Genomic DNA, 26123 nt, shown 5'->3' on the forward strand with positions numbered 1-26123 from the left:
GCTGGACACCAGCCTCACACCGCTGGGCTCACTGCACCATGAGCGAGTCCGTCGGCGCCTCCTCCTGCTGGGGTGTGTTACTGCAGGAGTGAGGAGTCTCCGGTCTCCGGTCGCGTCATGATCTGCAGGTGGAGGTGAGAGACGGCGGCAGCGCTGGGAGCCTGGATTTAGTTCCTGGGGTGCTGTCTGTGTGGAGTTTGCATGCTCTGCCTGTGTTCTCATGGGTCCTGTTCATGGGGTGCTGTCTGTGTGGAGTCTGCATGCTCTGCCCCTGTTCTCATGGGTCTGGTTTCCTGGGGTGCTGTCTGTGTGGATACCTGGTGAAGAGACCCAGTGAGTGTTTGTGTGGCCAGCTGCGTCAACTTCAATAAAACTGGCCTTTTGGTTTGTTTGAGTGCTGACTTGCTATGGTGTATTTTTTCTCTCTGTGAACAACACGTCCTACGGCCAACACTACCCACACAGGAGGTGTGTGCGTGACAGCTCCTCAGCTGCAGCAGGAGTCCAAGTGTGCACAGATTTCTTGTTGGGTTTTGTTGTTTGAAGTTTCTGTTTGTATGTAGGAAGCAATTGTGCCATCGCGTGGTCCGAGTTATAGCACGGGACGAGAGCTCCCGAAGAGCGCCTGCCTCCTGCCCGATTCAACGTCTAAAATCATCACAGAACGGTGAGGAGCCTCTGACACAGCCCCCAGTACTGGGTGTGCAGAAAGAATCCTATTGTACAGTCTTGGTGTGAAATGGCCTCCAGTTCTTGTAACATGATGGGTTTCTCTGGACTGCAGTCCCAGTGCACTCCGCTTTGGATTTGCAGTGGTGTTTTCTACAATGGAAAACCCTTTGTTTGTACAGAATGGAAATGGCAGTCTGCATGTTTTAATAATCTAATGTGATCATGTACTACAGCTTAAACACTGAGCCAGGTGACGTTTGATTCTAAAAGATTTCTCTATCATTTCAGCGGCGCCTTGTCTGCGGCAGCCCGGCAGCTCCTCCTCCCTTCCAGCTGAGACTCTTCCCTCTCCAGAGGTGGGTTAGTGCTCTCAGGTCATCTTCTCTCACACAGCTGTGGGGCAGAAACGCTACTTCCACTGGGCAGAGAGCAGACGGGCAGTGGGAAGGGCAGCCCTGTGTTTGGGGATCAGGGCTGTCCCTGCTGAGGGATGCTTTCAGAGCCAAAGCAACTGGCTGGGTTATGAACTTTATGGTGTGATCCAAATATGACATACAAAGACAGAGAATGAGAAAGAAATAGTATTGCATGTATCTGATCAAAACAGTCTCTTTCAGACAAAACAAATATTGAACAAAAACTTAGTTGCAACACACTGCACTACACTTTCTTCTAGGCTGACATTACTGATAGTTTGTGCTGTCTTCCTTTCAGTCTGCAGGGTGTGCATCTTTTTCCTCAGCTTCCTACACGAGGAATCAGTTTCTCCTGCCCTGGTTTCACTCCTTTATATCTCACAATCTTCTGCAGCTCCTGGAGGCTGACGACATGTTTGCTGTTTCTGAAAAATTGCTGACTGGCTCATCAGCACAATTGCTGATTCAAAATCCTTTACTCACATGTTGCCTTAGCCTCTGTATCACAGAGATGTCTTCTGGGTTGGGTAGATCGATAGTGTGCTTTTGCTCAGTTGCTCTGCTCAATGCGTGGTCTTTTAACTCCGGCTGGGTACGAGCACCTCACTCTCCACACGGCTTTCCAAGGCTCTGTCATCGTGTGTGAGGATGTTGTGTAGCTCGTGAAACAGTTCCCCCATTTGAGCCCTGGATTTACTGGGTACTTGAATACCTGAATCTTGCCGTCAGTCCTGATCACCTTGTTTTTGTTCTGCAAGGACAAGGCACCTCCCCAGCACTGAACACAAACTGATACTGGCGGGTTGATTGTGTTGTGGTGTGAGTTTGTGTCTGTGGGGGTGAGGTGTCCCCTGCAGCGCGAACAAACATGCAGACTCCACACAGACAGCAGCCCTGGAATCAAACCCAGGGCCCCGGTGCTATGAGGCAGCGATGCTAACCACTGTGCCGCAGTGTTGCCCCCTTTGAAAATGTCTGACTTCCGTTTAATTTGAGGTCACAAGCTTATAAATGGTCTCACAACGTTTGTCTCATCTCAGGTTTCTCTGACCAGGCCCAAGGACCTGTAGTCACTGACAGCTTCTGCAGTCTGACGGTTCATTTCAGTAGGCTGGAGGGATGGCGCAATTATCCTCAAATCAGTGAGTATTGTTTTGCTCTTGTAACATGAAACATCAAAGAGAAGTCAACAGACTATTCCGTGAAACTGTTCAGACTGGCCCGTGGTGATTTTCTGGGTCCTTTAGTAAGCTGTCCGGGACTGTGTCATCGACACACTTTGTGAGAAGCCAGTCTGTGTGTTTGCTCTTGTGATCATTCGTGAACGAATGTAAGAGAGTGTAAGAGAGGGAGAAGATTCGGCCCTGGAGTGATCCACTTTTCTATTTAACAACCTCAAACTGCAGGAGAGAAATGCTTCATTTCTAAGATGGAAATATAATCAGAAAGTATAATTAGCCATTTGTGTATATCATGTCAAAAAATGTTTTATATATAAAAAGAATTTAGTAGAGACATTTGCTTAATAAGGCAGTAGAATAAATCTTGTGATGCTGGTGTGATGGTGCTCTCCAACAAACTGATACAAATGGACAGAGAGACAAAGTGAGAAAGAAAATGTGTACATAACAGACATATATGCAGAATACAATACAGTGCTGTAAAGTACAGTACCCTAGAGTGAAGATGGAAATCATTCATTCTGGTGCAGAAGAAATGAATCTGCTCTCAATGGTTTTCCTGTACAATTGGAACACGTTGTGAATTCTACATAATTCACAGAAAACAAAATAAACAACTCATTCACTCCCCTGCTGTCCGTGACCCAGAGCTCAGTAATCATTTCACTACTGAAGATCATGCAGTTTTTAATGCTTTTCATTTGAACATCCTACTTGTTAATATTTCCTCTTAGATGAGAATATTCTCTTCGGCGTGTCTTTACAACTCTTCTCTTATTGCTCCTCTTGTCAGTAATCCGGTGTGAAAGCTGTCTCTGTCGGAATCAATGTCTTACCTCTCCGTCTTGTGTTTCAGGTCTCCTCTGGCTGCTGACCCTGCCGTCAGGACAGAACACATCCCGCACTGACCACACTGCTGGGTTTACTGTACGTGACAATAAAGAGCTTGAGCAACACATCTAATGTGATCTCTGCACGCTTCCCGAGGAGGGTCCAGCAACGTTCTATATAGTGCACATCACCATCGGGATGAAAAACAAAAATCCCCAGTGGGAGTCCAGTCTTTCCCTGCTACGCAAATTGCTTTTCGTTAGGTGAGGTCGCAAGTTCTTAGTGGAGAATGTTGTACAGTTTCTTAATGCAATAGGGCGAGTAAGACTGAAGTTCCCCCCGTGTTGGCCGATCAGTGGAACGAAACTGAAAAAAGCTCCTTGAAACTGTGATTCATACACTGATACACTGGCTCAGCATGGTGCTCACCTGCTGTCCTTGGGTGTCTGCTGAAATTTGATTTTTTTTCAGGAGCACTGTGACCCAGAGCTCAATAATCATTTCAGCTACTGAAGATCATTCAGTTTTTAATGCTTTTCATTTGAACATCCTACTTGTTAGTATTTCCTCTTAGGTGAGAATACTCTGGTACTTTTCTGGGTCTTAGTTGAGTGAGCTTTATTAGAATAATTGAACAATACTTTCACCTCCACATAACACTCATAGATTTTTCAAGGGTTAAATATGGGAGCCACGTTTCTTACATGTTTCCTTTTGTAAGTTGATTCACAAAGCTTTCACCGCCTCCACTCCAGTGAATCACTTTGTTTAGCAAGTGATCAGGTGGAACAGTTTAATTTCTTCCTGCAAATAATGCCTTTTCCTTTTTCATCCCATTCAAGTCTCCGTCCTAGTTAGTCATTGTGATGTAGAACGGCAGTGGTCCAGTTGAAAGGTTCAAGGTTTCACTGTGTTTTAGAGTGCAGATAAAGAAGATAATAGGAGAGGAAACTGGAAAAGCCGTGACTCTGTCATTCCATTCAATTAAATTTATTTTCATATAGCACCTTTCACAACAAGGTTGCCCCAAGGCGCTTAACAATGCAGGTAAATATACATTTTGTGAATACAGAACTGAAGACAATGGAGGAAAGGAACCAAAGACTCAGTAAGGAGAATAAAATCCTCTAGGGGTCCAAGGTCAACTGGCTGCCCAACCCCTTTGGGCATGCTAACATTATATCATTAAAAAAAAAGAAAGAAATGAATGCGGGTATAAATCCATCCATCCATCACGTTATCTGTATGTCAGTACCCCATGCAGGTCTCTGCAGACAAGCAGAATCCTCCTAAACGACAGCTGTATCCATGATGCCCCTCTTGGATCCATGGCACTGATGCAGCATTCAACTCACATGGTGCCCAGCCCATGACAGACAGTATTTCTCCTCTGCAGTATCCCTGCGAGGCAGGACAGGTGCCTGACCTCTGAGAGCCTTGTAAGTAAGTAGAAGGAGTTTGAAGTCCGCCCTGTACCCGAGAGGAAGCCAATGAAGAGAGAGAAGTATGGGGGTTATGTGGTCATTCTTTCTGCTCCAAGTAACAATTCTAGCTGCTGCATTCTGTAAGTATTCAAACTCTTTGCTGTGACAAATCTAACGTACTTTAGGCAGACAAAACGACCTTAAAAAGCCACATGATTTTTAAGTAGTCTGTGTGTAGTAACAGTGGTTCACATTATTTCAGAACGTATACTCCCGTCTCTGTAACTTTCCTCAGTCAGCTATTGAACATTCTGTATTTACACCACGAATGCACTACTTTGTCTCGCGCGCGGTCACACTGGCCGTCCACAGGCACGGGCAGGAGCAGGGAACACGAGGCCGCTCTGTAGTGCCCCTGTGGCTCTCCAGCAGAGGGGAGCACTTTGCTCAACAGCCCTGAGCCAAAGGACCCAGTGATAAAGCTGAAAATCTGGCAAGTCCCCCAGTCTCCCTGGGGCGCTGAAGAGGATTTCATCTGATGCTGAGGTTCCTGTAACTCAACACAAAATTGAACACGGCGAGTTATGAGTTTGTGAAGAAGTGACAGCGGAACAATGTCAAACAGGAAGTTAACCTACAGGAAAGAATGAATTGAATCTCTGATATTCAAGCATGCAGTGTGACGTCCACTGTCTATTCAAATCTACTCTGCAAGTCTTACAATTCTTTTTCATACACCGTCTCCTGGTTATTGTTTTGTGAGTGCTTGAACTGTTTCTCAGTAGAAATAAGACCGATAACTCACTGCTTCAGGATGCACACTATCGTCGATGAAACCTGTGGTGTAAGCAAGCGAAAAGAGACAGATCCTTCTAAAACACAGAGGCCATCGGGAGGGCAGAAACACTCTGCAACAGGTAGGAGCTGTGGAGCCGTGATTCCCCCGAGCCAGAGCCCTCGTCCTCCCTCGACAGCGAACTGAGCTCCAGCGACTGGAGCAGCTACCTGCCGTCGTGGGACCTCCTGCAGATTGGGAACGGGTAAGGCAATTCGACACGAGCCCACTCCTCTTCCCACTGCTTACACCCCTATAACAAATAGTTTCAGGGTATTCAAGTACAGGATAAAGAGATGACAGGTGTTCCCAATTGGCTGAGGATACAACTCTCTCTCTCTGAGAAAGCACACAGAGGTGGACAAAGCAATTAAATGCGTTTACAAGTCATTTCCTCTGTTTCTGGTCTTTCTTTACATATCAGAAAAGTGAACTGGTGGCTGTTGGAAAGTGTCTGCTCCGTACGTAATATACATGTAAAAGATGTGATTAAATATCTTGGTATTAAGATTTTCAAAAAGGTGATTTTGTGATTTGATGTTCTCTACCTTAGTAAAATAAAAAAAAAAACTTTATTCATGGTTGCTATTTGTCAAACACGGGCAGAAGGAGGCCTAAATGCTACAGGGTTTAGAGCATCTAATACCGATACCGACAGTATTATTTACAAAATTAAGCAAAGTAGGTGATGTATGTTTCCCTAATTTAATCATTCAGGAACTAGGTATTGATGCTTTTAAGAAACTAACAGTAGCCCATCAGAACCTATGGAAGAATTTACAACCTTTATTAGACTACAAGGAAAACAATGTAGTTATACGTGTACTAATAAATACTTCAGATCCCTCTCGCAATCTCACAATATCTTGTCAAACTATTTTGGAGCACCTCTTTGGGGAAAGTGAGTGGAATCAAACATGACTATTGTCAAACAGATTTTGTATGAATAATAAGGTTAAGGCGTCAGTACAAAATTGTACATTGAATCGACCCGGTAAAGATACACAGTGTGCATAGATTTAAAAGTAATATAGATGATAATTGTCTATCTCAAAGCAGCCCAGAAACCTTACGTTTGTTTTTGTTTTGTTCTGTTGTTAAAACACTCTGAACAGATCGGCAAAATGGTGTAAAGAAGGCTTCTAATTCTGACATTTCCTGTAGACAAATTGACGTTATTTTACTGCTCAATACTGCTGAACCGAATCTAAAATATAATGTATCATTGGCTTAATCATTATACTCGCTCGTTATTAGATGTAGAAATAGCCTAAAGATGAGAAATAATCGAAAATTGAATAATTAGACCGTATGTCGTAGTAGCAGATTGTACTTCTCGCCTACTTGATGTGGTCGAGCAACTCCACAATCGCCATACAATCCGTCCGTTCTCATGCTCTGACTTTCAGGTTGGGCAGTGGACTGGATTCCAGGGCAAACTCGTTCTTGTTTGATTATCCGTGTGAAATCTCGCCCAATATAACAGGTAAGCTCATGCACTGAAATGATGCGCTTCCAAATTAAAGCGACACGCATTTGAATAATTCAAAATACACACGAGGGAACGTCTCCAAACCATGTCTAAGTATCACAACATGAAAGCTGTGCGTACCTTATCTTTATTTGACTGTATAATGTACTCCGGTGATCTGTAACGTAGTCTTGCGTGCATCGTAAAGGATCCGGACTTCCGGCTACGAAAAACCCGGAGTGGATCAGCCATTGCACCGGACCCGGACTTCCGGCTACGAAAAACCCGGAGTGGATCGGCCTTTCCACCGGACCCGGACTTCCGGCTACGAAAAACCCGGAGTGGCTCGGCCTTCCACCGGATCCGGACTTCCGGCTACGGAAAACCCGGAGTGGATCGGCCTCCCACTGGATCCGGACTTCCGGCTACGGAAAACCCGGAGTGGATCGGCCGTTCCACTGGATCCGGACTTCCGGCTACGGAAAACCCGGAGTGGATCGGCCTTCCACCGGATCCGGACTGCCGGCTACGGAAAACCCGGAGTGGATCGGCCTCCCACTGGATCCGGACTGCCGGCTACGGAAAACCCGGAGTGGATCGGCCTTCCACTGGATCCGGACTGCCGGCTACGGAAAACCCGGAGTGGATCGGCCTCCCACTGGATCCGGACTGCCGGCTACGGAAAACCCGGAGTGGATCGGCCTCCCACTGGATCCGGACTGTGAGCAGCTTTTGTCCAATCGGCGCTGAGATTTCAGCAGGAGGCGGGAGACAGGCTCTTGTCCAGTCACACAGCTTCAGTCCCGGGACTTTTCCGAATTCCGGCGGGCGGTGACACTTCCGAGAAATGTCCACTGGGTGGCGACAGAGATACACGGAGCTGAGTCTCAAAGCGCTATCGGAAAGACTTGAAATCGGAAAGAAATACATTTGTTACGTTTTAATCCCATTGAAAAGGAAGATGAAAATATCGTTTGTATTTTAAAACATTATTATACTTGCGCAACATAATTATTAAGGGAATGGTGTGAGAGGAGACCGTGTTTGAACAGTTTAAGACGGATGTAAAGACATTTTATTTCAGAATGTCTTTCTGAAATGTGTCTGTTTCTGTGTTGTAAGAACGTTGAAGCATGGACGGGCCTTATCTGCATTTACCTTGTTGAATCTTTTTTTCCATAAAATGTACATGTATTATTGCATGTACCCTGACAATACGACTGCTACGTTACGTTTTCTTGTAGTTTTTGGTCTCATAAAAAATACAAAAGTATGAGTCGATGACGTCAAAATGGTGTCGCCCACAGGGCTTATGGGTAATGTAGTCTCTGTAGTTCACTGGGCTTCCCTGCCCATGTGTTTCGCTGATTTCATTGAACATTAGAATGAATTATATTAATACAATTTCAGCGTATTTATCGTGTCTTGTATTTCTTTGTCTCTCTTATGTGTTCCCTTGTGTGTATGTTTTCTTGTATTTCACTTGTCTGCGGCGCTGGTTAATCGACTTGGCACATAAAGCAAACCCACCGTCCTCGTGTTTCTTAGCTCCCGTCTTGTTTGCAAACTTTTCTCCTGTGTTTATTTTACTTTGTCAATAAAACGTGGTTGCCGGGGAAACGGTGCTGCAGAAGTTGTTGCGAGCTGACCTCTAGGAGGTAAACAGTCGGCTTTTGTAATCTAATCAGCGAGCAAAGCAGAAACGTTAGTCTAAAAAGCGCTGGCTGAGTATTTTGTGGACATTATGCAGAAGAAAAGGAAGGAACGGTGAGTCGCAGGCTGTCGGTAAATATCAGCGCCGGACACCAGCCTCACACCGCTGGGCTCACTGCCCCATGAGCGAGTCCGTCGGCGCCTCCTCCTGCTGGGGTGTGTTACTGCAGGAGTGAGGAGTCTCCGGTCTCCGGTCGCGTCATGATCTGCAAGTGGAGGTGAGAGACGGCGGCGCAGTGGGTGGCAGCGCTGGGAGCCTGGATTTAGTTCCTGGGGTGCTGTCTGTGTGGAGTTTGCATGCTCTGCTCATGTTCTCGTGGCTCCAGTTTTCTGGGGTGCAAAATTCTGTTTATTTCACAAGACGGACCCGGGCAGCAGCATGTGTCTGCAGCGCTCATCCTGCCTGCATGTTTGCAAACTTTTCTCCTGTGTTTATTTTACTTTGTTAAATAAAACGTGGTTGCTGGGGAAACGGTGCTGCAGAAGTTGTTGCGATCTGACCTCCGGGAGGGAGACAGCTGGCAAAGCCGAAACTTTAGTCTAAAAGGCGCTGGCTGGAGAAGTTTGTGGACATTTTGTGGAAGAAAAGGAAGAAGCGGTGAGTCGCAGGCTGTGTGACAGGACTGTCGGGGAAATGTAAGCGCTGGGCTGAGCGAGTCCGTCGGCGCCTCCTCCTGCAGGAGTGAGGAGTCTCCGGTCTCCGGTCGCGTCCTGATCTGCATGTGGAGGTGAAAGGCTGAGAGACGGTGCACATGCTCTGCACATGTTCTCATGTGTCTGGTTTCCTGGAGTGCTGTCTGTGTGGAGTTTGCATGCTCTGCTCATGTTCTCAAGGGTTTCCTGCCGCTTCTGCAGTCCAGTGTTGGTGAGTCTGTCGGGTTGATTGTGTTGTGGTGTGAGTGTGCCCTAAAGGGGTTTTAATAGTATGGGGTTTGTGTGTTCACTTGTATGCAGACCACTGGAGAGACCGGTTGTTTTTTGCCAGGCAGACTAATGGCTGCATATTCAATTCCAGCTACTGAACCAGCAAGTGGGACAGTGTTTGAAAACCCTTTCAATGAAAGGTTTGTAGAACAGTGTTGCTATTGTTCTGTTTAATTCGAGGTCACCAAGCTTATAAATGGTCTCACAACGTTTGTCTCTTTTCAGGTTTCTCCGACCCGGAGAGTGAACAAAGAAGTGATAAGGGCCCATAACACCTAAGCTCGGCACTCTCACACTCTTCAGCCACACGAGCTTCCTCCTGGTAAAATACTGGGCAAGCCCCTTTCTGACAGGGACAGTGGAAAACCCCCTGAGGGAGATGGGCTGAGGGGAGGAATAAAACCATCTGAGCCGGAACGGAGCGCGCTCCCGATTCCCACTAGACCCGGGAGACGACACAGGCAGCACAAGGGAAGCTGCGGCGCTCGAGTTCACGGAGGCAAGGACCGATTGACGACCACGGGAGACAGTGGCATCGGAACAGAGGTACTGTACAGAGACTTTTAATACCTGAAGGCAAGGAGCGAGAAACCGGCCCGGCTAGCCGCTCCAAACTGAGGGGAATGGAATACAGTTCGCGGGAGGATTTCTAGTGGAACCTGAACGGAGTCTGGGGAAATGGGACCGGCCTCTCGTTCACTGGGGCCATCAAAGACTTTACAGGTACGAAGAAGAATCGTTCGAGTGGCCACTCTTCGGTACTTGACAGAAAAGACTGCCGTCCCTCTGGATTCATTATGACCCTTGGAAGGACCTTTTGTTGCTGCTGTTTTCGTTGTGTCTTTGGCTGATGGTGAAAGTGGATAGAAAATAAAAAGGTCACTTATACGATACACATGCTTGTCGCTGGTCTGTGTGGGCATTGGTGGATCTGGAAGATCAACAGAACCTGTTGCATTGCTAGGTGCCGTAGTCATATATGAGGCAGGAAATAATTGTTGTTTGAGGGGTCACCTCACTCTGACACGAACGTGTTGGGAAGACGCGCCAGTTCTGACGTTAGTGCGATGGGTCTGTAGGCATTAAGGCAGGTTCTTGTGTCCTTTTTTGGAACAGGAACAATAACAGAAGATTTGAAGCAGTCTGGCACTGTGCACTGGGACAATGATTGCTTAAAAACGTCTGTAAAGATTGGAGCGAGTTGGCCAGCACAGGGCTGTAGTGTGGCTGGAGATACACAGTCAGGTCCTGCTGCCTTTTTACAGTTTTGCTTTTTGAATAGCCTTAACACATCCTGTTCTTTGCTTCACAGGGCATTCTCAAGACTTGTTAACGGCGTCAAGTCTTCGTGAGAGATTGAGTGTGAGTGGGTGTGGCACTCCAGTTGAGTGGGGGACAATAGCTCATCCCCAGGATGTGAATTATTTGGAGGAGTTGCGAGACTGCCATGGACAAGGTCGTTGGAGATCCTTTGTGTTTCAGGCCTGCTGTAAAATGTGTTATCTGGTAGAGAGTGATCAAGATGTATCTGAGGGGATTTTCTTTTGTAATTGGTAACAGTTTGGAGACCTTTCCAGACAGATAAACAGTCTTTGTTAGCAAACAGTTGTTCCAGCTGTGGACAGGAGGGGAAACAAAAGGTAGAGAACACTATTTTTAGAGAAATGGTCCTAAAGGAACAAAGCATAGTGTAGGATGCCACTAGCTTAAGTCTTAACAGCACTGCATAAGAGGAGACTCCAGTGTCTATTTGTTCCGAGGGATCCTCAGAAAGGTCAAAAGGTTGCAAACAGATAGGAGACTGGTTACATGCCTGAAGCTTAGCTAGAGGAACATAACAGTGCTGGAATTCTGAGAGGGGAGGTTATCAGAGCCTAATGTTATTGCGAAAAATGGCAACTAGGCATAGACGATCTGCTGAATAATAATAATAATAATAATAATAATAATTGCTTACACTTATATAGCGCTTTTCTGGACACTCCACTCAAAGCACTTTACAGGTAATGGGGACTCCCCTCCACCACCACCAATGTGCAGCATCCACCTGGATGATGCGACGGCAGCCATAGTGCGCCAGAACGCTCACCACACATCAGCTATCAGTGGGGAGGAGAGCAGAGTAATGTAGCCAATTCATAGAAGGGGATTATTAGGAGGCCATGATTGGTAAGGGCCAATTGGAAATTTGGCCAGGATGCCGGGGTTACACCCCTACTCTTTTCGAGAAGCACACCTACACCCCTACTCTTTTCGAGATTTTTAATGACCACAGAGAGTCAGGACCTCGGTTTTACATCTCATCCGAAGGACAGCGCCTGTTTACAGTATAGTGTCCCCATCACTATACTGGGGCATTAGGACCCACATGGACCACAGGGTGAGCACCCCCTGCTGGCCCCACTAACACCTCTTCCAGCAGCAACCTTAGTTTTTCCCAGGAGGTCTCCCATCCAGGTACTGACCAGGCTCACACCTGCTTAGCTTCAGTGGGTTGCCAGTTGTGAGTTGCAGGGTGATATGGCTGCTGACTGTCTGTCCTGTGAATTGTTAAGGGTTTCATGTATTTGTGTGTCCAAGTAGTCCGGACTGCTGTGCTATGTGTTGTTTGTCTTTTGAATTTTCTGTTTTACACCTATTGTATCCATAGTGGTATGGGCCAAATCCAATTTAAAGGGTGTTGTGAGCACTGGGGTTTGTTGGGAGTGGTGAGTTAGGAGTCTGGAAATGAGAGCAAGGTGCGAGTGGATATGATAAAAAGATTGTTCCTTTATTTTGTTTCTGATACCTGGTGAAGAGACGCAGTGAGTGTTTGAGTGGCCAGCTGCGTCAACTTCAATAAAACTGGCCTTTTGGTTTGTTTGAGTGCTGACTTGCTATGGTGTATTTTTTCTCTCTGTGAACAACAGGTCCTACGGCCAACACTACCCACACAGGAGGTGTGTGCGTGACAGCTCCTCAGCTGAAGCAGGAGTCCAAGTGTGCACAGATTTCTTGTTGGGGTTTGTTGTTTGAAGTTTCTGTTTGTATGTAGGAAGCAATTGTGCCATCGCGTGGTCCGAGTTATAGCACGGGACGAGAGCTCCCGAAGAGCGCCTGCCTCCTGCCCGATTCGACGTCTAAAATCATCACAGAACGAGAGGAGCCAACAGGAATGCAAGTCTCTTCTGGTGAGGAGCCTCCAACACAGCCCCCAGTACTGGGTGTGCAGAAAGAATCCTGTTCTACAGTTGTGGTGCGAAATGGCCTCCAGTCCTTGTCAAATGCTGGGTTTCTCTGGACTGCAGTCCCCTCCGCATTTGGATGATTGTGATTGGTGTTGCTGTAGCTGTGCTGTCCTGAGACTGACTGGTGTCAAGACCAGCTGTACTCTGGGATCAGCAGGGCCTAGTGGTGGTATGAATTGTGGCCTCTGTTTCTCAGGTGTAACAAGTGTTTGATTACTCTGTTCTGTATGTGTCACGGACGTCCAAAGGGACTTACCGTAGGGAGCAGGAGAGCGGAAAAAGACCCATATGCGTAGCGGCGAGACGGGAAAAAGGCCCGGGCTCATTAGTGCAAAGAGTTCAGGAATGCCGTATAGAAACCTATGCCCTCAGGGAGCGGACGTGGGGCGCCCTGGTGCTAGGCGGGTCTCAGGACATCCGAACAACAATGCTGAGCGAGGATAGAGTGCAAGACCCGGAAATATATAGCCCAAGGGAAAGAGAGGGACAGGAAGGACAGCAGACCGGAAACTAGGGACAGGACAGAGAAGGAGCGCCCTCTGGCTGCAGAGGGCGTGACAGTATGTTTATCAATAGTGGGTACTGGCCTAATTCAGCCCTGCACTCGCTGTTAGCTGTTTTTCTCTGCGCAAGGCGGATGTTTCTACAGATTGATTAGAGTTTCTACAGAGTGTACTCCTGGTCTGTGAGGGGACCCCACACTTCACTGCCGTATAGGGCAATGGGTTGGATTACACTTTCAGATATTTGGAGCGAAATTCTTGTTGGTGGGTTGACATTGAAGAGCCTCCTTCTTATTGCGTAGAAAGCCCTGAGTGCCTTCTCCCTCAGTGCCTTTAGTGCCAGGTCAAAACTCCCAGAAGAGCTGATGGTGAGACCGAGATATGTGTAGCTGGATGTGTGCTCCAATGTGTTGTTGTTCAGTGTGAATTTGTACCTGTTTCCCTGAGGTCTGGCTTTCTCCTGGAAAACCATAACTCTGGTCTTGTCCAGATTGACTGGCAGTGCCCAGGTGTGACAGTCCTGCTCCAGCAATGCCAGGCTCTGCTGTTCTGGGTCCAGATGGGCTGGCAGTGCCCAGGTGTGAATGTGATGGGATGTGTGGCGGTTTGGTAGGAAGCCAGTCTGACTCTAATGCAGGACATTGTGCTCAGTAAGGAGGGCCGGTTATCAGATATTCAAGTTACGACAGAGTTCCTTCCCCAGGTTACTGTTCACACTGAAGCTCCGGTACCTGTTGGGGTCGAGTCTGTCTCCATTCTTACAGACGGGCGTGATCAGTCCTTGATTCCAGGCCTCAGGGAAACAGCCGGCCGTCAGGACGAGGTTGGGGAGTTTGAGCAGGCTTTGCTGCAGGTCTGAGCTGCAGTTGGATCAAGCGTTGTTGACTGTGTCTTGGCTACAGGCCTTTTGTGGTCTGAGAGTTGTCTGTTTGTGTATGTGCTTATCTTCTTTAGGGTGTGCATGTAGTGTCTAACCATCTCACAGTATCTGAGGCGCAGTTCAGAGTGGTGTGGTGTTGTTTTAGTTCTGGTAGTTCTCTTCAGTTGTTTCTGCACTCTGTATCAAACCATTTGATATTGTTTCTGAGTGTGTTTCATATGAATGTAGTCATTTTGATTTTAAGGCTAGTTTCTCAAAAACATGGTTTATAAATTTATGCCCGATTTGTTGGTTTGATTCAGAGCGTTTTGAAATGTAAGGGATCAAGTAATGGGTTTATTTGCTGCTGAAAAGAGAAGAAAGAAAAAAAAAAAGAAATGAGACAATTAGCTTGTAATGAGTTTATAACAACAGTAATTAGATTCCTGCAAGCACTCTTTTCATTGTCCAACAACTGAAAGCTTTTAGGTATAAAGGAAGGGTCCTCTAATATTTGATGTGTGAGCTTGTCGTTCTATTGGAGATGTTAGTGAGTCTGAGGATTCGTGTTAATATGACAATACTGCTACTACTATTAATAATACAGCATGGCAAGACTTCTTTCAGTCATTTCCCACCCCTCCACCTCAGTGAATCACACATGTTAAACTTCCATCTCGGGTTCCAGATCAGACATGAGCAATCCTATATTACAAATACTTAGCACCAGGCAATTTAACCAGACAATAATTTAAGCAATTATTCATTCAAGAGAAGCAGCAGGACGAGTAAAGTGCCCCTCTGATGGCCGGTCAGTGGAATTAAACTGGAAAATTTCTTAGAAATGATTATTCTTACAATGATGTACCAATGGCGCCGCTTGGTGGTCATTCAGCAAAATTTCACCGAAGGTTTTTTTTAATTAAAATACCGTTAGTAATGTTCGTATTAATTAGTTATTTTAATTTTAAAAATATTTAAGCATTTTCAACAGCAAAGAATACATTGCCTTGCAAACAAGAGTAATGAATGAATGTATTGTACATGGATACAAAATACAAAATAAATACAATAAACCAAAAATTAAAATGACGTTCAAAAGGCGCGAGTCGATGACGTCAGAAGGAAGTCGCCCACGGGGCGTATGGGTAATGTAGTTTCTGTAGTTCTCTGGCCCGCACTGCCCACGTGTTTCGGTGATTTGATTGAACATCAGAATTAATTATATTGTACCATTTCAGCGTGTTTGTCGTGTCATGGATTTCTATGACTGTCTTATGGGTTCTCTTGTGTGTCATGTTTATTTTAGTGGGTGGCAGTGCTGGGGCCCTGAACTGTAATCATTCGTGTTAAGTATTTGTTACTGTGACCCTCCTGGGAGGAGGGGACCTTTGTAAGATTCCTGTCCTGGCAAGCAGCAGGTGAGAGTTTGCTGTCCGACTCAATTACACCTCCGCTACCTCATTTCACCTCTTTCACCAGCCTGTAAAGGGGGTTGTGATAGTATGGGGTCTTTCTCTTTAACAACCTCAAACCGCAGGAAAGAAATGCTTCATTTATAAGATTGAAATATAACCAGAAAGTATAAAAATAGCTATTTGTGTGTATCATGTCAGAAATATTTGTTTTTATTTTAAAAGAATTTAGAAGAGAAATATGATTAATAAGGCAGTAGAATCCATTTAAACTGTCATTTTCCTGTTTAGGTTGGAAAGTTTAATTTGATCAAGTCCACTTGAGTGCCTAAGCAACTGTTTGGGTAGTTTGGCTGGTGTGGTGGTGCTCTCCAAATACCTGATCCAAACGGACAGAGAGACAAAGTGAGAAAGAAAAGGTGTAAATAACAGACATATCATATATCATTTGCAGAATACAGTAATGTGCTGTTCAGCACAGTGACCTAGAGTGAAGATGGAAATCAGTCATTCTAGTGCTCTCAATGGTTTTCCATTACAAACGGACCAGGGCTTCCTGAGACACAGGCAGTTGGAGTTATATAGAGTTAGAGGTTGTTTTCACGGCACCAGCCGACTAAAGCAGAGACCTCCTTCCACTCCAGAATTTTTTTTTTTATTTGGGTGGGATCATCTGGAGTCTTGATTCCTTTCACGGAGTCAGCAGTAGATACACAGCTGTTAGCATAGGAGGAGTACAGAAGAGGTGACAGCAGTGCTGGGGACCCTCTGGCACAACCAGAGGTGTGAAATTGAAATTGTTTGGAAGGAATGGGAAGCTAAAGGCAGAGTCACAATCTCTGATTCATGTAATCAAAACAGTAAGTTCTTTCCTCGGGCAGCTTCGTTAGAACATTTTAAATAGATGTAAAAGTGTATTTACAGACTATATCAGCCCTTATCTTTATTTACCTGGTTTAATCTTTTTTTCAGAAGTGTAAATATATTATACTATGTACCCCTGATGGAATTATTGATGTGCTATAAATATACTCTTGTTTGTATTGTATCTATTTTTATTGCTACAATAAAAAGTTAAAAAGAACTGCACTTTCGAGAAATGTCCACTGGGCGGCGACAGAGATACACGAGTCTATGGCGGCGAGTCCAATAGCGCCTCCGTACAGATCCTCGTTGTGCAGAGATTGAAAATCAATACAGATGATAACTGTGACGTTTGTGACAGCAACTCTGAAAGATAACGTAAAGAAGGAAACTAATATTGACATTACTTTTAAAGAAGTTAAATAATACTACATTTTAAACCTATTGAAAGTAATATGAAAATATCGTTTGTATTTAAAAAAATATGATACTTCCACGATATAATAATTAACGAAATGCTGTGAGAGGAGACCCATGTTTAAACACTTTAAAACGGATGTAAATGCGTCTGTACAGACAATTTGAAACATGGACGGACCTCATCTGCTTTTGTTTACTATTAAACAAGATTACTTGTTTAATCTTTTTCCATAACATGTACATGTATTATCGTATGTACCCCTGACTATACTCTGTGTTATATGTATTCTTGTTTTTATGGCATGTATTGTTGTTATATTTAAAAATAAAAAGACGCGACTCGATTACGTCAAAAGGAAGTCGCCACAGGGCTTGTGGGAAATGTAGTCTCCATAGTGCTCTGGACTGCGCTCCACACGTGTTCCGCAGATTTGATTGAGCATCAGAATTAATTATACAATGTCAGTGTATTTACCGTGTCGCGGATTTCTATGTTTGTCTTACAAGACGGACTCGGCAGGAGCTGTTTCTTGCTCTCCGGAGTGAAGCTGTTCTGGGAAGAGACGAGCAAATCTTTAGACTCTTTGTAAATGAGACATCATCATGACAGCTGTGCCGACCTGCTCTTTATTGACCTGTTGAACCTGTTTGTGTAAAGAGCAGGAGTCTTGTGTACCCCTGATTGTGTTATGTGTACTCTAGTGTGTTTGCAGCGCTCGTCCTGCCTGGTTTATCAACTCGACACAGAAACAAAACCCACTGCCGTCGTGTCTGTGGGTTTCTGAGCTCTCTTGTCTTGTTTGTCTCCTTTGTTTATTTTACTTTGTTAAATAAAGCGTGGTTGCCGGGGCAACGGAGCTGCAGTAGTTGTTGCCGGAGCGGGTCTGACCTCCAGCAGGTCAACAGGCGGCTTTTTTAATCTAATCTCCGAGAAAAACAGAAACTTAAGAAACTTGAGTCTAAAAAGCGCTGGCTGGAGTATTTTGTGGAAGAAACGGTGACTCGCAGGCTGTGGGACAGAACTATCAGGGACACATCAGCGCTGGACACCAGCCTCACACCGCTGGGCTCACTGCACCATGAGCGAGTCCGTCGGCGCCTCCTCCTGCTGGGGTGTGTTACTGCAGGAGTGAGGAGTCTCCGGTCTCCGGTCGCGTCATGATCTGCAAGTGGAGGTGAGAGACGGCGGCGCAGTGGGTGGCAGCGCTGGGAGCCTGGATTTAGTTCCTGTGGTGCTGTCTGTGTGGAGTTTGCATGCTCTGCCTGTGTTCTCATGGGTCCTGTTCATGGGGTGCTGTCTGTGTGGAGTCTGCATGCTCTGCCCCTGTTCTCATGGGTCTGGTTTCCTGGGGTGCTGTCTGTGTGGATACCTGGTGAAGAGACCCAGTGAGTGTTTGTGTGGCCAGCTGCGTCAACTTCAATAAAACTGGCCTTTTGGTTTGTTTGAGTGCTGACTTGCTATGGTGTATTTTTTCTCTCTGTGAACAACACGTCCTACGGCCAACACTACCCACACAGGAGGTGTGTGCGTGACAGCTCCTCAGCTGCAGCAGGAGTCCAAGTGTGCACAGATTTCTTGTTGGGTTTTGTTGTTTGAAGTTTCTGTTTGTATGTAGGAAGCAATTGTGCCATCGTGTGGTCCGAGTTATAGCACGCGACCAGAGCTCCCGAAGAGCGCCTGCCTCCTGCCCGATTCGACGTCTAAAATCATCACAGAACGGTGAGGAGCCTCTGACACAGCCCCCAGTACTGGGTGTGCAGAAATAATCCTATTGTACAGTTTTGGTGTGAAATGGCCTCCAGTTCTTGTAACATGATGGGTTTCTCTGGACTGCAGTCCCAGTGCACTCCGCTTTGGATTTGCAGTGGTGTTTTCTACAATGGAAAACCCTTTGTTTGTACAGAATGGAAATGGCAGTCTGCATGTTTTAATAATCTAATGTGATCATGTACTACAGCTTAAACACTGAGCCAGGTGACGTTTGATTCTAAAAGATTTCTCTATCATTTCAGCGGCGCCTTGTCTGCGGCAGCCCGGCAGCTCCTCCTCCCTTCCAGCTGAGACTCTTCCCTCTCCAGAGGTGGGTTAGTGCTCTCAGGTCATCTTCTCTCACACAGCTGTGGGGCAGAAACGCTACTTCCACTGGGCAGAGAGCAGACGGGCAGTGGGAAGGGCAGCCCTGTGTTTGGGGATCAGGGCTGTCCCTGCTGAGGGATGCTTTCAGAGCCAAAGCAACTGGCTGGGTTATGAACTTTATGGTGTGATCCAAATATGACATACAAAGACAGAGAATGAGAAAGAAATAGTATTGCATGTATCTGATCAAAACAGTCTCTTTCAGACAAAACAAATATTGAACAAAAACTTAGTTGCAACACACTGCACTACACTTTCTTCTAGGCTGACATTACTGATAGTTTGTGCTGTCTTCCTTTCAGTCTGCAGGGTGTGCATCTTTTTCCTCAGCTTCCTACACGAGGAATCAGTTTCTCCTGCCCTGGTTTCACTCCTTTATATCTCACAATCTTCTGCAGCTCCTGGAGGCTGACGACATGTTTGCTGTTTCTGAAAAATTGCTGACTGGCTCATCAGCACAATTGCTGATTCAAAATCCTTTACTCACATGTTGCCTTAGCCTCTGTATCACAGAGATGTCTTCTGGGTTGGGTAGATCGATAGTGTGCTTTTGCTCAGTTGCTCTGCTCAATGCGTGGTCTTTTAACTCCGGCTGGGTACGAGCACCTCACTCTCCACACGGCTTTCCAAGGCTCTGTCATCGTGTGTGAGGATGTTGTGTAGCTCGTGAAACAGTTCCCCCATTTGAGCCCTGGATTTACTGGGTACTTGAATACCTGAATCTTGCCGTCAGTCCTGATCACCTTGTTTTTGTTCTGCAAGGACAAGGCACCTCCCCAGCACTGAACACAAACTGATACTGGCGGGTTGATTGTGTTGTGGTGTGAGTTTGTGTCTGTGGGGGTGAGGTGTCCCCTGCAGCGCGAACAAACATGCAGACTCCACACAGACAGCAGCCCTGGAATCAAACCCAGGGCCCCGGTGCTATGAGGCAGCGATGCTAACCACTGTGCCGCAGTGTTGCCCCCTTTGAAAATGTCTGACTTCCGTTTAATTTGAGGTCACAAGCTTATAAATGGTCTCACAACGTTTGTCTCATCTCAGGTTTCTCTGACCAGGCCCAAGGACCTGTAGTCACTGACAGCTTCTGCAGTCTGACGGTTCATTTCAGTAGGCTGGAGGGATGGCGCAATTATCCTCAAATCAGTGAGTATTGTTTTGCTCTTGTAACATGAAACATCAAAGAGAAGTCAACAGACTATTCCGTGAAACTGTTCAGACTGGCCCGTGGTGATTTTCTGGGTCCTTTAGTAAGCTGTCCGGGACTGTGTCATCGACACACTTTGTGAGAAGCCAGTCTGTGTGTTTGCTCTTGTGATCATTCGTGAACGAATGTAAGAGAGTGTAAGAGAGGGAGAAGATTCGGCCCTGGAGTGATCCACTTTTCTATTTAACAACCTCAAACTGCAGGAGAGAAATGCTTCATTTCTAAGATGGAAATATAATCAGAAAGTATAATTAGCCATTTGTGTATATCATGTCAAAAAATGTTTTATATATAAAAAGAATTTAGTAGAGACATTTGCTTAATAAGGCAGTAGAATAAATCTTGTGATGCTGGTGTGATGGTGCTCTCCAACAAACTGATACAAATGGACAGAGAGACAAAGTGAGAAAGAAAATGTGTACATAACAGACATATATGCAGAATACAATACAGTGCTGTAAAGTACAGTACCCTAGAGTGAAGATGGAAATCATTCATTCTGGTGCAGAAGAAATGAATCTGCTCTCAATGGTTTTCCTGTACAATTGGAACACGTTGTGAATTCTACATAATTCACAGAAAACAAAATAAACAACTCATTCACTCCCCTGCTGTCCGTGACCCAGAGCTCAGTAATCATTTCACTACTGAAGATCATGCAGTTTTTAATGCTTTTCATTTGAACATCCTACTTGTTAATATTTCCTCTTAGATGAGAATATTCTCTTCGGCGTGTCTTTACAACTCTTCTCTTATTGCTCCTCTTGTCAGTAATCCGGTGTGAAAGCTGTCTCTGTCGGAATCAATGTCTTACCTCTCCGTCTTGTGTTTCAGGTCTCCTCTGGCTGCTGACCCTGCCGTCAGGACAGAACACATCCCGCACTGACCACACTGCTGGGTTTACTGTACGTGACAATAAAGAGCTTGAGCAACACATCTAATGTGATCTCTGCACGCTTCCCGAGGAGGGTCCAGCAACGTTCTATATAGTGCACATCACCATCGGGATGAAAAACAAAAATCCCCAGTGGGAGTCCAGTCTTTCCCTGCTACGCAAATTGCTTTTCGTTAGGTGAGGTCGCAAGTTCTTAGTGGAGAATGTTGTACAGTTTCTTAATGCAATAGGGCGAGTAAGACTGAAGTTCCCCCCGTGTTGGCCGATCAGTGGAACGAAACTGAAAAAAGCTCCTTGAAACTGTGATTCATACACTTATACACTGGCTCAGCATGGTGCTCACCTGCTGTCCTTGGGTGTCTGCTGAAATTTGATTTTTTTTCAGGAGCACTGTGACCCAGAGCTCAATAATCATTTCAGCTACTGAAGATCATTCAGTTTTTAATGCTTTTCATTTGAACATCCTACTTGTTAGTATTTCCTCTTAGGTGAGAATACTCTGGTACTTTTCTGGGTCTTAGTTGAGTGAGCTTTATTAGAATAATTGAACAATACTTTCACCTCCACATAACACTCATAGATTTTTCAAGGGTTAAATATGGGAGCCACGTTTCTTATATGTTTCCTTTTGTAAGTTGATTCACAAAGCTTTCACCGCCTCCACTCCAGTGAATCACTTTGTTTAGCAAGTGATCAGGTGGAACAGTTTAATTTCTTCCTGCAAATAATGCCTTTTCCTTTTTCATCCCATTCAAGTCTCCGTCCTAGTTAGTCATTGTGATGTAGAACGGCAGTGGTCCAGTTGAAAGGTTCAAGGTTTCACTGTGTTTTAGAGTGCAGATAAAGAAGATAATAGGAGAGGAAACTGGAAAAGCCGTGACTCTGTCATTCCATTCAATTAAATTTATTTTCATATAGCACCTTTCACAACAAGGTTGCCCCAAGGCGCTTAACAATGCAGGTAAATATACATTTTGTGAATACAGAACTGAAGACAATGGAGGAAAGGAACCAAAGACTCAGTAAGGAGAATAAAATCCTCTAGGGGTCCAAGGTCAACTGGCTGCCCAACCCCTTTGGGCATGCTAACATTATATCATTAAAAAAAAAGAAAGAAATGAATGCGGGTATTAATCCATCCATCCATCACGTTATCTGTATGTCAGTACCCCATGCAGGTCTCTGCAGACAAGCAGAATCCTCCTAAACGACAGCTGTATCCATGATGCCCCTCTTGGATCCATGGCACTGATGCAGCATTCAACTCACATGGTGCCCAGCCCATGACAGACAGTATTTCTCCTCTGCAGTATCCCTGCGAGGCAGGACAGGTGCCTGACCTCTGAGAGCCTTGTAAGTAAGTAGAAGGAGTTTGAAGTCCGCCCTGTACCCGAGAGGAAGCCAATGAAGAGAGAGAAGTATGGGGGTTATGTGGTCATTCTTTCTGCTCCAAGTAACAATTCTAGCTGCTGCATTCTGTAAGTATTCAAACTCTTTGCTGTGACAAATCTAACGTACTTTAGGCAGACAAAACGACCTTAAAAAGCCACATGATTTTTAAGTAGTCTGTCTGTGTGTAGTAACAGTGGTTCACATTATTTCAGAACGTATACTCCCGTCTCTGTAACTTTCCTCAGTCAGCTATTGAACATTCTGTATTTACACCACGAATGCACTACTTTGTCTCGCGCGCGGTCACACTGGCCGTCCACAGGCACGGGCAGGAGCAGGGAACACGAGGCCGCTCTGTAGTGCCCCTGTGGCTCTCCAGCAGAGGGGAGCACTTTGCTCAACAGCCCTGAGCCAAAGGACCCAGTGATAAAGCTGAAAATCTGGCAAGTCCCCCAGTCTCCCTGGGGCGCTGAAGAGGATTTCATCTGATGCTGAGGTTCCTGTAACTCAACACAAAATTGAACACGGCGAGTTATGAGTTTGTGAAGAAGTGACAGCGGAACAATGTCAAACAGGAAGTTAACCTACAGGAAAGAATGAATTGAATCTCTGATATTCAAGCATGCAGTGTGACGTCCACTGTCTATTCAAATCTACTCTGCAAGTCTTACAATTCTTTTTCATACACCGTCTCCTGGTTATTGTTTTGTGAGTGCTTGAACTGTTTCTCAGTAGAAATAAGACCGATAACTCACTGCTTCAGGATGCACACTATCGTCGATGAAACCTGTGGTGTAAGCAAGCGAAAAGAGACAGATCCTTCTAAAACACAGAGGCCATAGGGAGGGCAGAAACACTCTGCAACAGGTAGGAGCTGTGGAGCCGTGATTCCCCCGAGCCAGAGCCCTCGTCCTCCCTCGACAGCGAACTGAGCTCCAGCGACTGGAGCAGCTACCTGCCGTCGTGGGACCTCCTGCAGATTGGGAACGGGTAAGGCAATTCGACACGAGCCCACTCCTCTTCCCACTGCTTACACCCCTATAACAAATAGTTTCAGGGTATTCAAGTACAGGATAAAGAGATGACAGGTGTTCCCAATTGGCTGAGGATACAACTCTCTCTCTCTGAGAAAGCACACAGAGGTGGACAAAGCAATTAAATGCGTTTACAAGTCATTTCCTCTGTTTCTGGTCTTTCTTTACATATCAGAAAAGTGAACTGGTGGCTGTTGGAAAGTGTCTGCTCCGTACGTAATATACATGTAAAAGATGTGATTAAATATCTTGGTATTAAGATTTTCAAAAAGGTGATTTTGTGATTTGATGTTCTCTACCTTAGTAAAATAAAAAAAAAACTTTATTCATGGTTGCTATTTGTCAAACACGGGCAGAAGGAGGCCTAAATGCTACAGGGTTTAGAGCATCTAATACCGATACCGACAGTATTATTTACAAAATTAAGCAAAGTAGGTGATGTATGTTTCCCTAATTTAATCATTCAGGAACTAGGTATTGATGCTTTTAAGAAACTAACAGTAGCCCATCAGAACCTATGGAAGAATTTACAACCTTTATTAGACTACAAGGAAAACAATGTAGTTATACGTGTACTAATAAATACTTCAGATCCCTCTCGCAATCTCACAATATCTTGTCAAACTATTTTGGAGCACCTCTTTGGGGAAAGTGAGTGGAATCAAACATGACTATTGTCAAACAGATTTTGTATGAATAATAAGGTTAAGGCGTCAGTACAAAATTGTACATTGAATCGACCCGGTAAAGATACACAGTGTGCATAGATTTAAAAGTAATATAGATGATAATTGTCTATCTCAAAGCAGCCCAGAAACCTTACGTTTGTTTTTGTTTTGTTCTGTTGTTAAAACACTCTGAACAGATCGGCAAAATGGTGTAAAGAAGGCTTCTAATTCTGACATTTCCTGTAGACAAATTGACGTTATTTTACTGCTCAATACTGCTGAACCGAATCTAAAATATAATGTATCATTGGCTTAATCATTATACTCGCTCGTTATTAGATGTAGAAATAGCCTAAAGATGAGAAATAATCGAAAATTGAATAATTAGACCGTATGTCGTAGTAGCAGATTGTACTTCTCGCCTACTTGATGTGGTCGAGCAACTCCACAATCGCCATACAATCCGTCCGTTCTCATGCTCTGACTTTCAGGTTGGGCAGTGGACTGGATTCCAGGGCAAACTCGTTCTTGTTTGATTATCCGTGTGAAATCTCGCCCAATATAACAGGTAAGCTCATGCACTGAAATGATGCGCTTCCAAATTAAAGCGACACGCATTTGAATAATTCAAAATACACACGAGGGAACGTCTCCAAACCATGTCTAAGTATCACAACATGAAAGCTGTGCGTACCTTCTCTTTATTTGACTGTATAATGTACTCCGGTGATCTGTAACGTAGTCTTGCGTGCATCGTAAAGGATCCGGACTTCCGGCTACGGAAAACCCGGAGTGGATCAGCCATTGCACCGGACCCGGACTTCCGGCTACGAAAAACCCGGAGTGGATCGGCCTTTCCACCGGACCCGGACTTCCGGCTACGAAAAACCCGGAGTGGATCGGCCTTCCACCGGATCCGGACTTCCGGCTACGGAAAACCCGGAGTGGATCGGCCTCCCACTGGATCCGGACTTCCGGCTACGGAAAACCCGGAGTGGATCGGCCGTTCCACTGGATCCGGACTGCCGGCTACGGAAAACCCGGAGTGGATCGGCCTTCCACTGGATCCGGACTGCCGGCTACGGAAAACCCGGAGTGGATCGGCCTCCCACTGGATCCGGACTGCCGGCTACGGAAAACCCGGAGTGGATCAGCCTTCCACTGGATCCGGACTGCCGGCTACGGAAAACCCGGAGTGGATCGGCCTTCCACTGGATCCGGACTGCCGGCTACGGAAAACCCGGAGTGGATCGGCCTCCCACTGGATCCGGACTGCCGGCTACGGAAAACCCGGAGTGGATCGGCCTTCCACTGGATCCGGACTGTGAGCAGCTTTTGTCCAATTGGCGCTGAGATTTCAGCAGGAGGCGGGAGACAGGCTCTTGTCCAGTCACACAGCTTCAGTCCCGGGACTTTTCCGAATTCCGGCGGGCGGTGACACTTCCGAGAAATGTCCACTGGGTGGCGACAGAGATACACGGAGCTGAGTCTCAAAGCGCTATCGGAAAGACTTGAAATCGGAAAGAAATACATTTGTTACGTTTTAATCCCATTGAAAAGGAAGATGAAAATATCGTTTGTATTTTAAAACATTATTATACTTGCGCAACATAATTATTAAGGGAATGGTGTGAGAGGAGACCGTGTTTGAACAGTTTAAGACGGATGTAAAGACATTTTATTTCAGAATGTCTTTCTGAAATGTGTCTGTTTCTGTGTTGTAAGAACGTTGAAGCATGGACGGGCCTTATCTGCATTTACCTTGTTGAATCTTTTTTTCCATAAAATGTACATGTATTATTGCATGTACCCTGACAATACGACTGCTACGTTACGTTTTCTTGTAGTTTTTGGTCTCATAAAAAATACAAAAGTATGAGTCGATGACGTCAAAATGGTGTCGCCCACAGGGCTTATGGGTAATGTAGTCTCTGTAGTTCACTGGGCTTCCCTGCCCATGTGTTTCGCTGATTTCATTGAACATTAGAATGAATTATATTAATACAATTTCAGCGTATTTATCGTGTCTTGTATT

The 26123-nt window shown here is 45.4% G+C and overlaps 5 long non-coding RNA genes across 5 annotated transcripts; 4 read left to right on the forward strand and 1 right to left on the reverse strand.

Annotated features, from left to right (window-relative positions):
- Window positions 1-2132: 2132 nt before the first annotated feature.
- LOC138224845 (uncharacterized) lies at window positions 2133-3225 on the forward strand. The gene is made up of 2 exons (XR_011183300.1): window positions 2133-2230; window positions 3126-3225. It is a non-coding gene; the product is annotated as an uncharacterized lncRNA (long non-coding RNA).
- A 6239-nt stretch (window positions 3226-9464) lies between these two features.
- On the forward strand, window positions 9465-10360 carry LOC138224707 (uncharacterized). Its single transcript, XR_011183140.1, has 2 exons — window positions 9465-9607; window positions 9693-10360. It is a non-coding gene; the product is annotated as an uncharacterized lncRNA (long non-coding RNA).
- Window positions 10361-17787: 7427 nt separating this feature from the next.
- Window positions 17788-18983, forward strand: LOC138224758 (uncharacterized). Its single transcript, XR_011183187.1, has 3 exons — window positions 17788-17930; window positions 18372-18475; window positions 18789-18983. It is a non-coding gene; the product is annotated as an uncharacterized lncRNA (long non-coding RNA).
- A 957-nt stretch (window positions 18984-19940) lies between these two features.
- LOC138224857 (uncharacterized) lies at window positions 19941-21033 on the forward strand. Its single transcript, XR_011183316.1, has 2 exons — window positions 19941-20038; window positions 20934-21033. It is a non-coding gene; the product is annotated as an uncharacterized lncRNA (long non-coding RNA).
- Window positions 21034-21882: 849 nt separating this feature from the next.
- LOC138224850 (uncharacterized) lies at window positions 21883-24889 on the reverse strand. The gene is made up of 2 exons (XR_011183306.1): window positions 23142-24889; window positions 21883-22886 (listed from the first exon to the last, which is right to left on the reverse strand). It is a non-coding gene; the product is annotated as an uncharacterized lncRNA (long non-coding RNA).
- Between the last annotated feature and the right edge of the window lie 1234 nt (window positions 24890-26123).

This window comes from Lepisosteus oculatus, chromosome 23, assembly GCF_040954835.1.
Source record: "Lepisosteus oculatus isolate fLepOcu1 chromosome 23, fLepOcu1.hap2, whole genome shotgun sequence".
Taxonomy (NCBI): Eukaryota; Metazoa; Chordata; class Actinopteri; order Semionotiformes; family Lepisosteidae; genus Lepisosteus; species Lepisosteus oculatus.